This window comes from Marmota flaviventris, chromosome 4 (genome assembly GCF_047511675.1).
Source record: "Marmota flaviventris isolate mMarFla1 chromosome 4, mMarFla1.hap1, whole genome shotgun sequence".
Taxonomy (NCBI): Eukaryota; Metazoa; Chordata; class Mammalia; order Rodentia; family Sciuridae; genus Marmota; species Marmota flaviventris.
In genome coordinates, this window is record NC_092501.1 from 24,496,713 (window position 1) to 24,510,026 (window position 13,314).

General features: G+C 48.3%; 1 protein-coding gene across 2 annotated transcripts in view; it reads left to right on the top strand.

Moving 5' to 3' along the window:
- Nucleotides 1-13,314, top strand: part of Sh3pxd2a (SH3 and PX domains 2A) — a 217,337-nt gene that overhangs the window by 13,109 nt on the left and 190,914 nt on the right. The window lies entirely within an intron of this gene.

The following is a 13,314-nucleotide window of genomic DNA, read 5'->3' on the forward strand; positions in this document are numbered from 1 at the left end:
AGGTAGCTGGGCAGTCGTTGAGGGCAGGCCACCTGACTTGAGATCCAGCTTTGCCACTCGAGAACTGCAGGGCCTTCAGGGAGGAGGAAGTTCTCTGCACCTCAGTTTTCTCATCCGAAAAATGGGATGATCAAAGCATCTCCATGCTGGTGGTGAGGATTAAATGGGCTAACGTATGTAAAACATTCAAACCTGTGCCAGGCCCACGTAGGAGCCCAGGGAATGGGACTTTGTGTGCTCCTCCCAGGAGCTTGGTCCTTTAAGACAGGTGGCTGGGGGTGCTGTTTTACCACCCCAAAGAACCGAGAGCCCGCAGAGTTACTGCCCCCTAACCTGACTTTGGACCTGAGCTGCTCAGCTCTTTTGCTTGGCTTTGTTTTGCCTCTGTGGTCAGAAATCCCACCTTGGGACTGACAGGTGGTGGCAGAAGTGCTTATGAGTCAGGGTGGAGGCACGAGAAAGGAGGCCGGGATCATTCTTCCACTTGGTTCTGCTGATGATAGAATGTGAGACGTGGGAAGAAGATGGCAGGCATGCCTGAGGTCTTCAGCTGCTGAGCCGATGCCCCCACAGTGCAAGCCATCATCTGGGTGAGGTCACACAGGGGTGTTCTTCCGCAGGGTCTCTGGTCTTTCCAGAGCTGCAGCCAGGAGCCAGCTCATCAGGCTTCCCCCTGGCTCCGTCCTGTGGTAGGTTCTTGTTCTCTTTGTCCTTCCCTTGCGTTTGCCCCTCTTTTGGAAAACTTGTACTGGGAACCCCCCTTAGAGCATCCAAAAGGAAAAGTCGTCACTCTCAAAAGGAAAAACAAAATGGCATTTGGCTCTAATTGTGTTGGGCCGTGGTACCTGGTGCCACCGTGGGCACACCAGTTCCCACAGTTCCCAGTAAGAAGATCTCACTCAGGACGGAGGATCTGCACTCTTTAGGAGCCTGAGCCTTTAAGAGAGGTGGCTGGGCATGCTGTTTTCGCCTCCCTGGCCTTCGTCAGTTCTCACTCAAGGAGAGAAGGCAATGGCGGCTCCATTCCCATCATTTGGGGATGTGGCCTACTCGTGGATAGGGGAGGAAAATGTGGCTGCACCCCAGAGAGGAAGGGACTCAGCAGATCAGAGCCCCTGCCTGAGTTCATATGTCAGCTCTGCCTTTTCTTGCTGTGTGGCCTTGGGCAAGTGACTCACCCACTCGGTGCTTCAGTGCCTTCTTCTGTAAAATGGGGCTATCCAATTCCGTCCCCATGGCATCATGGGGAGGTTTATCTGGGCTGAGGAAGAGGAGAGCACTCGGAGGCGGGTGCCCAGCTAGTGCTGTTAGTGGAGCCCACATGGCAGGAGAGTCGCTTCCCAGAACTTTAGAGGGCTGCATGGCACCTGTGACAGAGGATGGAGCCTGTGGCATCTTCTAGAGAGAGGCTCTATGAGGGTCATACCAGCAGGCGAGTGAAGGTGACCCTGCCATTTCCTAGCCGTGTGCCATGAGCCAGTCACTTAACCCTGCCAGGTGTTTCCTCAGCTGGCCGTGGCCATGGCCATGCCTCCTGGGGGGTTGCTGTGAGAGCTGGGGACAGCATGGAACTACCAGTGGGCTTTTCCCTTCATGTGACCAGAACGCCACAGGGCTTGGCAAGGGGAGCCGGAGGATGGTCAGGGGCTGCCGCCTAGAATTGCCTTCTTTGGACATCTCTGCTCTCAGAAGCGTCCCCAGTGTTCACTGCTGCAGGTCCGCAGGTGCCGAGGGCGATGGCGCCTGCTGATACCCACAGCACCCCAGTTTGCTTGCATAACCCACACTTCCTCCGAGGGACCCTGCCAGGAAGCAGAACAGGTCTCCTGTCCGTCTCACAGACGAGGAAAGGTTCTGAGAAGGCCCTGACTTCTGGAAGTGTGCTGGACTCTGCTGACGCCCTCCCCCTCATGCCCTGGGCCCCCCTGAGTCTACCTGCCGTGCTGCCGTGTGTCCAGCACCCTGGCGGTGCCCATCCTCAGGCTTTTGACCCTTCCCCTTTCCCCTCCTCACCTCTCTGTATTAGGGCCTTTCCAATTTTGTGGCATAAATGAGGCTTGCTGTGCTCAAGCAGGCGAACCTGAGGAAGGTCAGGGGAAGGTGCGGTAATCGTCATCCCTGTGGGGGCCACCCACGGGCAGCTCAGGTTGGGGTCAGCAGCGTGAACCCAAGGCTGTCTTCAGGGCTGCTTCAGGAAGAACCCGACTAGGAGCACATTTCTGCTAGCAATGATGGAGAGAGGACTAATATCACTGTGGCCCCCCGGGTCCCCAGGCCATGCTGTCTTTCTGAGGTTCTCCTACAGGAAGCAAAATTTTTTGATGCAGGTCTTTTTTTGCAATAGGAGGGCGGTTTCTGGAGTCAGAGTGCACGGGGTGGAGGATGCTTGATAAACACAACAGCTTCTAGGGGCTCATGGGGGAAGAGGCTTAGCCAATGCAGACATGATGGAGGGATGCTGGGCCTTGGGAATGTGGACTCTGACCTTATAGAGACTTGCCCCAGAGAGAAAGAAACGAACAAGGGACTCAGGAACACTAGAAATCTGATGTCTTTATCCATCACAGGTCAGGCTGGGAGGAGCAGTGTTAGTTAATAAGGGCCTGGAGGTCAGGGTTGCTGGCCCATGGGCTCAGGTGCATGGAGACATAGATGACGAGACACTGTATGTGTTTGTCATGAAATTCCTGTCGGTAAAATCTGGCTAGTTGGCAGGGAGTTGGACATTATAAACATTAAAGCTTCTTGTGACAGTGTTTGAAGTTGTGGAGAAACTGGGTGTTTTACCACCCCAAAGAACCAACCTGCCCATGCATAGCCCTGAAAGGATAGGACTCACTCAGGCAGCACAATTATTCAAAAACCATCCTCTAATAAGGTCCCAGCCCCAGTACTATTAATGTAAGAGCTCAATCCATACAGTATTGACCTTATGTTGGCTCTTGATACTGACCTCCTATTACAACAAAAAGACCTGCGTCAAAAAAGGTTTGCTTCCTGTAGAAGAACTTCCAGAAAAATAGCATGGCCTGTGGGGCCGGGGGCCACAGTGATTTTAGTCCTCTCTCCAACATAAGGTAGTGAAAGCATCTTTGAGAAAATAAAGAAAAGAGGGTGTGTGTGTGTGTGTGTGTGTGTGTGTGTGTGAGTGTGTGTGTGAGAGAGAGAAAGAGAGAGAGAGTAATTAAAGCAGTTACGTCAATGTCTACCAGTTCTATTCGGCAACCATCCTTATAGTCAGGCTACAGGGTTCAAGGATGCTCCCATTGTGTATAAAAGGATCTCATGGATCTCACGTGTCTGCATATAACTGCCATTATTCTTCCTCTTCTGTGCCAGGCAGGTTTAGTTAGACCTCACATTGCTCCCCTTGTATGGATCAGGAAACAGGATTGAAGGGCTCAGTCAGAAAACTCAAGGTGACACAGCTAGTAGGTGATAGGACAGCCCTCACTCCTGCCCTGTTCTGCCCCTCGCCTTTGGAGGGTGGGCCTGTGGATGAGAGGGTGCCATGTCACTGCCCTGTGGAAAGGGCTCCCTCTGCATCCAGGACACTCACTCTGGAAACATGATTTCTAGCCGAATCATAGGAAAGGTGTGACCAGGGGGTGGGCAGAGATGCAGACTGTGGGAAAGCAAGGGAAGCCTTGGGGAGGGGCAGGGGAAGCTTGGGAAGACCTTGACTTTACCTCCTGGGTCTCAAGGAGAGGATTGTATAGAAAATTCTAGTTGGTAAGGAACTTTGTGCCTCACTTTTGTGCCCTGAGAGCAAATGTCAGCTCCCCTCCTGCTGGCTTATGGGACCTGAGTTCTTTGAGTGTGACAGTTCCACATCCAGGTGCAGGGCTAGGTGGTGAAGATCTGTCACGTCATCTGCTAAGTGATTTAGCCTCAACTAAGGGCTCAGGCAGAGAAGCACACCTCCTGAGCCGGGACTGAGCCGGTGCTGAGAGCCATAGCTAAGTAGGTATGACGCATGGCAATTTCCTTGTCAGCCTACCCCATGTTGCTTAGAGGGAGGACTCTCCATTGTGGAAATGGGCTTGCCTTGGACCCAGGTCATTTGCAGTGACATTGCATGAATGTTTGAGAAAGGTGACCCTGCTCAAGGACCAGGGTGGATCCGGGTTTAGGGAGGATCCTGCTGGATTAGGGCGGTTCCAGGTTTAAGGTGGACCCTGCTGGGAATAGGGAGTATCCTGCTGCCTCAGGTGCCCGCCCGCTCCTTGAGTTCCCGTTGAGTTCTCGCGAGATTGAGAGGGTATTTGGGGATGCAGAGCCGAGTGGAGGTGGATTTTCCCCAGAACGTGCGTGTAGAGTGCCGGTGAGAGTTTCGGGAATAAAGAATTGCTGTTTGAATCTACAAGGCTGTGAGTGGCTCGTGATTTTGTGCCCAGCCAGACTGCGGCAAGCCGGGAGTCCTGGAAGTCGTGGAGAGGGTGGACGGCTCCTCAGCCTGAGTTCTTGGCAGACCAGACAGTGGGACCACAAGGTTGCCTGGCTGCTCCCGCCCAGGAGAGCTCACATCAGAGCAGAGGGAAAGCCCATGGAAGCTGCGGCTCCAGATGCGACTTGGGCTGGGGCACTTGGGATTTGCTCCTGTCCTAGGGCTCACATATACTTTGGTTCCCAGAGCTGCTGGGAGAGGGCCTCTCTGTACCCAGCCAGCTGGGTGACTACAGACAACTCCACAGAAGCAGATAGTTCCTGCCAGTGTCCCCAAGAACCTTAAAGGGCCACCTATGCCCCCCCCCCCGCCCCCCGTGGAGGGGGCAGTGATGGCCCTTAAAGGGCTACCTTAACATCAGCCAAGACCAGCTTTGGAAAGCATAGAACTCACTCAGGCAGCACAATTATTCAAAAACCATCCTCTGATAAGGTCCCAGGCCCAGTACTATTAATGTTAGTGCTCAATCCATACAGTATTGACCTTATGTTGGCTTTTCTGATACTGACTTGGGTTAGGATGTGGTGATATAGCGCTGTGGTTACAAGTGGCAGGGCTTCTGAAGCGAGGGTCTCCACCAGTCATGAGACTTGGGGCACATTACTTAATCTCCCTGAGTCTCAGTATGCCCTCTGTATAATGGGGCTAACAAAGTGGCACAAACTCGTAGAGTTGGTGGCTGCACAGAAACAATATGTTTCCTGGTGAAAACACAGGAAACAGTGGACACTGGCACCCTCACTGAGCTGCCCCAGGGATGACAGCTGCTAGCCCCTGCCTTTGGGAACAGCTTTATTGGAATACAGTTCCCATACTGCACAATTGACGCATGTGAAGTACCTAATCCAGTCGCTTTTATTATACAGGGTAGTCACAGAGTTGGGCATCTACGACTGTAATAGTCAATTTTAGAATAGTTTCATTACACCAAAAAAACCTGTACCCTTTAGCCATCACCCCATGAGTCCCTCAAGAGTCCCCACTCCCTGGCCACCATTCTCTGTCTGTGGATTGGCCTGCCCTGGACATTTCATGTAAAGGGAGTCTTGCACACTATGTAGTCTTTGTGATTGGCTTCTTTCACTAGCATAACATGTTTATATAGCTCATAAACCTTTCTATGGCTTTTAGGGTGAGCTAGGTGGGTTCTCTGGGCACAGACCCTCATCATGGCTCTGGCAGGGCGGGGGCCAGCGGTCCTGGGCGCAGGTTCCACAGAGCACACCCCTCCTTAATCATATCAGCGCATGGACTTCCCCCACCCCAGACCTTGAAGCTGGCCAAGGCTGGGTCTTTCAGGAAGCCCTGATCTGGCCTGTGCTTTATCCCCAATACTTCCTCTGGCCTGGTCAGAGACCTGGGGGAGGGGTGGAAACTGCACAAAGCCTTTACTGATCTGTCCCCCAGGGACTCTCTTTCCGGGATGGGGTGGGGAGAGAGACAGAAAAGCATCTTTATTTGTTTTTAATGTTGATGAACTCCCCAGCCCCGCTACCAAGTTCTGGTGAAAGTTTCTGCTCTCTTCCCTGGAGACACAGGGTCATGGGACTTCTCTCTTGGGGGCAGCTGATGGGGAAGTCGCCAAGGGTTTTGGAGTCCTCCAAGTGTGGAGTTGGGTTGAGTTTGTTTTTCCTCTAGCTAGAGCCAGGCCAGTGCAAAACTGGTGCAGCCGTGCGTGAGGAGGCATTCGGCTGCAAGTAACAAAATCCCAGCAGACCTGACTTCAGCATGTGGCAATGATCATCTCACTTTTGAGGCTATTCCTAAGTACATAGCAAGGAATATAACCTAAAAACAAACCAACAAACAAAAACTATCCCTCTATTAAATGAAAATTTGGATATTGTTTCCAACTTCCCTCCCCCACACTGCAAACCACACAGCCCTAAACATTTATCCATATATATCTTTGGGAACTTAGGTCCTGTTTTTGTAGGATAAATTAATGAGTGACATTGATGGATAAGAGAGTTTGGAATCTGTGTCAGGTAGGTCAGGTCACATTCAAGCAATTCTGCTTTACCATCTTTATCTAGACCTATAAAATAGGAAGTGAGATTTGCGCTGAAGTGCTGGATCCTTGAAATCTGTGGAAGCAATTCAGGAATATTGTGTTATTTTGCATTTTCTTCCCATTTGTGACTGGGCAGCAGGCTAAAATAATGTTCAGAGACAAAAGATGCAACACAAAGGAATTCCTGGTTAACTCTAGATATTTGGAATTTTCTATACTCCTGATTGCCCTAGTTAGCAGCTTTGTTTAAGAGATTGTGGGATTCCTTGTTGGAAAGCAAAGGAAAAAAAAGTTTAGTATATTTAGTCTTGGTGAGAATATGGGGAGGAATGGTTCAACCACTTTGGGAAATAGTTTGGCAATATCTACCTTTGAATGCATGTGAAGTGTGTCTGTCTTGTGGCCTTGTGGTTTCCCTTCTAGAGAAACTCCCCTGTGTGCACATGAGAAGACACCTGCAAGGATGTTTATTACTGTATTTTCTTTCTCTTTTTAAAAATTATTTATTTTTTAGTTGTACACAATACCTTTATTTTGTTTATTTATTTTTATGTGGTACTGAGGATCGAACCCAGGGCCTCGCATGTGCTAGGCAAACGTTCTACCACTGAGCCACAACCCCAGCCCCTATCACTGCAGTTTCATAAAAAGCTAAGAAATTGGTCTGTCAGTCAGAATGAGATGAATTATAGCACAAGTCCTAACAGCCCCCAAATTTTATTTCTTGCTCACGCTCCATGTCTATTGGAGTCAACAGAGACCTCTGCTCTTGTAGGCATTAAAGGATGGAGACTGGTAAAGGCACCAGAGGACAGACAGCAGCAGTGTCTGGCAGTGGTAATTTTGCTTCTGTTCCTGGAATATTATTTGGTCACACAAAGGAAGGAAGACTGGTTCATGTTACAACATGGATGAACTTTGAAAACATGCTAAGTGAAAGAAGCCAGTCACATAAAGCCACATATTGTATGATTCCATTGACATGAAATGTCCAGAACAAGTAAATCCTTAGAAACAGAAAGTAGATTAGTAGTTTCTATGGGCTGGAGGTACAGAATGATGAGGGCAATTGCTCACTGGTAGGTAGTTTGTTTTTGTGGGTGATGGAAATGTTCTAGAATTAGTTCTAGCATTGCTGTAGTAGTTGTGTAACTCTAGAAATGTACTGAAAATACTGAATTGTATATTTTAAAATAGTGAAATTAAGGGTGTATGAGTTATACATTAGATTTTTAAAATAATGCTTTTGTCTGCGATGGACACATGTCACTGGTCAAAGAAATCATGCAGACCCCACATCAAGTTGCTGTGGAAGCACAGTCCTGTCATGTACCTGGCAGGACATGGAGAGCTGAAACAGTCACTGACCAGCCCTATTGACTGTCACTTGGGACAGGGCAAATGCTCATGAGAACAAGGATAAGTAAATAAGATATGGCATAGTCACGTGGTAGAATTGCTGTACAGCTGACATGAATAAGATTTACACCTGTCCACATGGAAAGTCCCCACAAAAATAGGGTTAAAAAAGCAGGAAGTAGAATATTATCTGTTATCTTAGATAAATTTTATTTATGCAAATATCATACCATTTATGTAAATTTTAAATATTCACAAAGCATTAGTGTGTTATTTATAGTTTCATGTGTTTTTAGTGGAAGCATGAAAACAGAGCAGAAGAATATAACCAAAAAAAAAACTATGGCTGCTCTGGGTGGGAAGGGAGAGATAGGACTGGGGAGGGCAGAGGGGATCTGAACCTTTGTTCAAAGGTTCCAAGAGACCATGTGCTAGAGCTACTCTCCGGGACCTGCTTCTGCCCCATCTCACATGCTCCTTAGCTCTCAGTTTCCATTTTGCACCTTTCTCTTTGTTGTCCCAATTCTAAACCACCTGGCAGCCTGGTGAGGCTGACAAGAACCGTCACCTTGCTGCCACCCTGCATCTCTGCATCTTTGCCCAAGCCGTTTCCACTGCCTGGAGTGTGCCCTTCACCTGTTGGAATCTTTTAAGGCACCGCTCAGATGCCTCCTTAACAGGGTCTTCCAGATTTCCCCGAGGCACAGGGGCTTCCTCCATGCCTGTCTTGTAGTCTAACTTAGTTACTTAAGGAAAAGGGTGTGAGGAGGGGCAGCCCGAGTCCTGCCCTGGAGCTCCTTACTAAGGCATGAAGCTCCCCTAGGACAAGGGCTTTCCTGGACCTTGAGTGGAATGCTTGTCAATATTTGCTGATCCTGCCTTGTTTGGGACCTTTCACACCTAAAGCACAGGTTACGTGTGACTTCAGGTGCAGCTAGCTAAATTAATCCTATTTTTCAGTTCACTGCATATTATCGCTCTTGCAAAGCCTTTGTACTGTTTTTTTCCCCCTTTAGCCCTAATCTTTATTCCTGTCCCCTTCTCCCTTAGGTATCCACTCTCTTTTTTTTTTCTATTTTTTAAAAAATTTTAATTAATTTTTAAATTTATATATGACAGTGGAATGCACTAAAATTCTTATTACATATAGAACACAATTTTTCCTATCTCTGGTTATATACAAAGTATTTTCATACCAATTCATGTCTTCATACATGTATCTTGGAAAATAATGTCCATCACATTCCACCATCATTTCTAACCCTATGCCCCCTCTCTTCCCCTCCAACCCCTCTGCCCTGTCTAGAGTTCCTCTATTCCTCCCTTGTTCCCTCTCCCTACCCCACTATGAATCAGCCTCTTTATATCAGAGAAAATATTTGGCATTTGGTTTTTTGGGATTAGCTAACTTCACTTGGAGTTATCTTCTCTAACTCCATCCATTTACCTGCAAATGCCATGGTTTTATTTTCTTTTATTGCTGATTAATATTCCATTGTGTATCTATGCCACATTTTTTTATCTATTCATCTATTGAAAGGCATCTAGGTTGGTTCCACAACCTAGCTATTATTTAGCTATTATTTTTAGCTATTATTTAATCCAAGCCAGTGTATCCTCAGAAAAGAGGTTGTGCTATTCACATGTGTCTGGTTTGTAATCTACATAGGTGGTATTATGCTATCAGTTTTGTTTGGCAAACCCCTTTTTCTCAATATGATGTCTAGAAGCCCTGTTTGCATTGTGAGTGTCTAGGTTATTGGTTCCACTGCTGCGTAGCTTTCCAGACCCATGACTGCTGCATGTCATTGATCCACTTCCCTCTTGATGGAAACTGAAGGTTGTCTCTACTACAAACACTACTGTGGCAAATGCCCCCACATACCGCAGCCCTTACAAACTGCACAGATACTTCTCCCACTTGTGTACCTAGCAGTGGGATTGCTGCAGCGCGGGGCGTACACAGACTTAGTTTAGTAAACCCCGCCATATTGCTTTTCAGAATGGCAGCACCAGTGTATATACCTCCTGCAGCAGACCTAGGATCCCACCTTCCTACGCCCTCGCCAGCACTTGGCACTACCTGAAGACCTTCCAGGCTGTTGGCACCCCTCCCACGGACCAAACCAACCTTCACCGGAAGATAGAGTGAATTTTAATCTCTTTATATCATTCCTTCCTTGCCTGTCCCCCTGGCCTGGAGTGAAAATTCTTTTTATAATTTTCTACCCGGTTCTTACTAATGCAACCAGAAACCTAAAACCTTCCTCCATTATCTTAAGAACTCAGTCAGCTTTTCAAAACTAAACCTCCTTTGTTTTTCCACTCCTCTGAAACAAACTCCTCTTATCTTGTGTTCTCCCCCTTGCTCAGTGGGTGAACCCTTGCTGTCCATTTTTGTGGATTGCCCCCTTAGGAGCTCCCCACCCAGAGGTGCTTCTTCACCTGCATTTGCCCATGGTGGGTGGGGCTCCAGGCCTCCCTGGGATGTCACTCCAATCCCAGAAGACTGGTTTGGGATTTAGCTCTGTTTAAATTGCGGGCCTGTTTGCAAACGGAAGTAAATTGAGCTTATTTGTTGGGGATAATTAGAGGAAAAAGAATCCTACCTAATCCTACTCAACTATTGGCTTGAGCCATTCTCCTGATAATTAGTCGTAACTGTTCTGTGACATCCTACACTGCTGGAATGGACTATTGTTGAAGTCTTATCTTTTTTGTCTTTGTTTTTACTTTGCCCCGTTCCAGTGAGGCTTAAACATGGCTTATGTCCTGTGTTATGTACATAGTATGTGTTTGTCTGATTTCTCCCATTAAGTTCTAAGCTGTGGGTAGGGAGCATTAGGGTCTCTCTTCTCCTGGGACCTGCCCCCCTCTGCCCCCATCTGCCTTGCTCCACAGATCTTTTCACTTAGCAGGTGCTCAGTAAATACTTGGTGGGCGGTTGACACAGGATTACATGTTAATCCATCATCTTCAAAGGCTAGAACCAGACCATTAAAAAAACAAACAAACAAAATCCTTCCTTTTAAAAATGGCATTACCTCCTCAACCTCACAAATGTTCATTTTAGTCTCATTTATTGCTTTTTGGGGGTAGGGGGTCTTTGGGAGTGACTCGGAGAGTCCCCTTAACTTACAGAGGCATCATAAATTATACTCTTCAGAGAGGAGTGGATGCCTCCATGTGTCCCAGAAGTGGGTCAGGAGCACACACACTGGATGGCTCATGGGCCCGCCCACCCCCCATCTGCAGGGCTGGCCTCCCCCTAGCAGTGTGTGGTATCCTACTGACCGCTCTTAAATAAACAGTCCCTTGAAAACACAACAGGAAAAAAAGTACTGTCTATGTATTGTATCAGGAGAGCTAAATATTGTGCAAAAGGCAAAATATTTCCACTGTGTTAAGAAAATAAGAACCCGGCAGCATGGAACTTCCCACTCAGTGGGCAAAAGATGTGGTGGAGACTTCAAAAGGCAGAAGGGCTACAAAGCAGCATGAGCGGCAACGGGTGACTGGTCCATTAAAAGAATAAAGTGTGTGTGTGTGTGTGTGTGTGTTCATTCCATATGCAAAAGTTGCGACTTGGCCTCTCACCTGGGAAGTGAATCAAGGCACCCATGTATGTATCTCAGCTTCCCCAAGCCATCGTCCACCTGTGAGTCAAGCTGGGGTGAGGTTAGGAGGAGGGGACAGGAAGTGCAGATCAGAAGTGCTCTTTGTTCTCCCAAGACTCAAAGCAGTCTCACAGGGAAATACTCTCATCCTGGTCTAAAACGAAGATGGACACAGCTACAGAGCTGCTGGCTCTAGCAGAGGCCCTACCCTTGGGATCCAGGCAGCATCTGAGCCAGGAGAGTCCCTGACTCTGCAAATGGAAGATCTGAGCAATGAGGCTCTTCTGGTTTCTGCTGCCCACCGTCCACTGCCAGGGTGAGTTTGTGAGGGCAGCCTGACTTTAATTGGAAAGAGACCCAGGACTCATCTTGCTTTTATTAAAAGTTAGGCCAGGTTATCTCAGGGTCGCCCCCAGGGAGGGCGATGCTTCAAAGCTGACCAGGTTCTGAGCTGCTGGCCTTCTGCTTTAATGGGCTGGGGGAAGCTTGTTTGAGGAGTGGCTATAAAATCACTCGCTAGACTTGAAACATGAGAAGGTTGCCCATGAATCATCGGGAAGAACTACCAGGTGTGGAGAATGGACTCTTGTTCTGATTTGTGACCTGGCACCAGCTCGCTAACTCCAGCTCCTTAGCACCCGGATCCCTCTCGTGTCAGCTCTTGTGGGGTGTGTATCAGCTCTGTTACCCGAGACACAGAAGCGGAGAACCATAGCCTCTCATTGCAAAGACTTCCTCTCGTTCCCAAAAAATGTTCCATTGCCCCTGCATACTGTGCCAGCCCTGCAGGGATAATGGTTATGTCTCCAGCATGGACTGAGCTGCAGTTCTACACCAGGAACTCTGCAAACTGTACACCTGTGACTTCACAAAGCCTCCCATCAGCCTCTGGCAGGGCAGGACTGTTACCATGCACTCTCCTTATTCCCATTTTATAGATGGGGAAGCAGAGACTCTGGCCCATGCTCATACATGTGCTATGTAGCTGGAATGCAAACCTAGGCCTTGTGAATTTTCAGCACTGTGCTTGCTCTGGACTGGGTAAGATGGCCAGAATACAGCTCCGCCCTCCAAAACCTCCCTTTCTGGTTATGGAGAGAGCACCTCCTTTCAGTAACAAAAAGTTCTCTGCACCTAGTAGAATTATCTGGAACCACAAAGTCCAAGGGAATTCTAGGGAGGAGTTGGCAGGAGCTCATGGTGCATTGAGCATACCATCTATCAGTCTGAGCTATTTCCCTTGTATCCATGACCTCTTAATTCTCACAGCACCCTATGAAATTCATTTTATAAATACAGGACAAAGGCTCAGAGAGGTTATATAGTTACCATGCACTGCATAGCTCATGGGTGGTAGACCAGGTCCTGGACTCGCATGCTTTCTAACTCCAAAACACATTCTCTTGGTCTGAGACTTTTATAGAATTGTCAGGGAGGGAAGGCCTTGAAGGGTGGATAGAGGAGAGAAGGGAGCTAGGAAGGAGGGTGAGCATTTCAGGCCAAGGGAAGAGAAAGAGGAGGGGGCTGGGAAAGGCAGGATTTCTACCAGACCCTCCCATGATGGCCCAGTCCTCATAGCCATCACAAATACATCAGCTCAGGGTTACAGCTGATGACACGTATTGGCTGCTGAATGCCAACTTTCCTTGGCTCCCTGGAGGTGACATCTCTGTCCCACCCTTCTTCCACCCCAGCTCCCTGGGTAACTGATTAGACATGGTTATGTGCAATGGGTGTGGCCACGTCAAGATGACAGATTAGCCAGGAGACATCCTTGTGTGGAAGGAACTGGATTCATTCCTTGACTACTGCCCTCTGCTTCTCTACCTTGTGCCCACTCTGAAAAAGGCTCTTTGTGGGTCCTAGAGTCCTCTCCA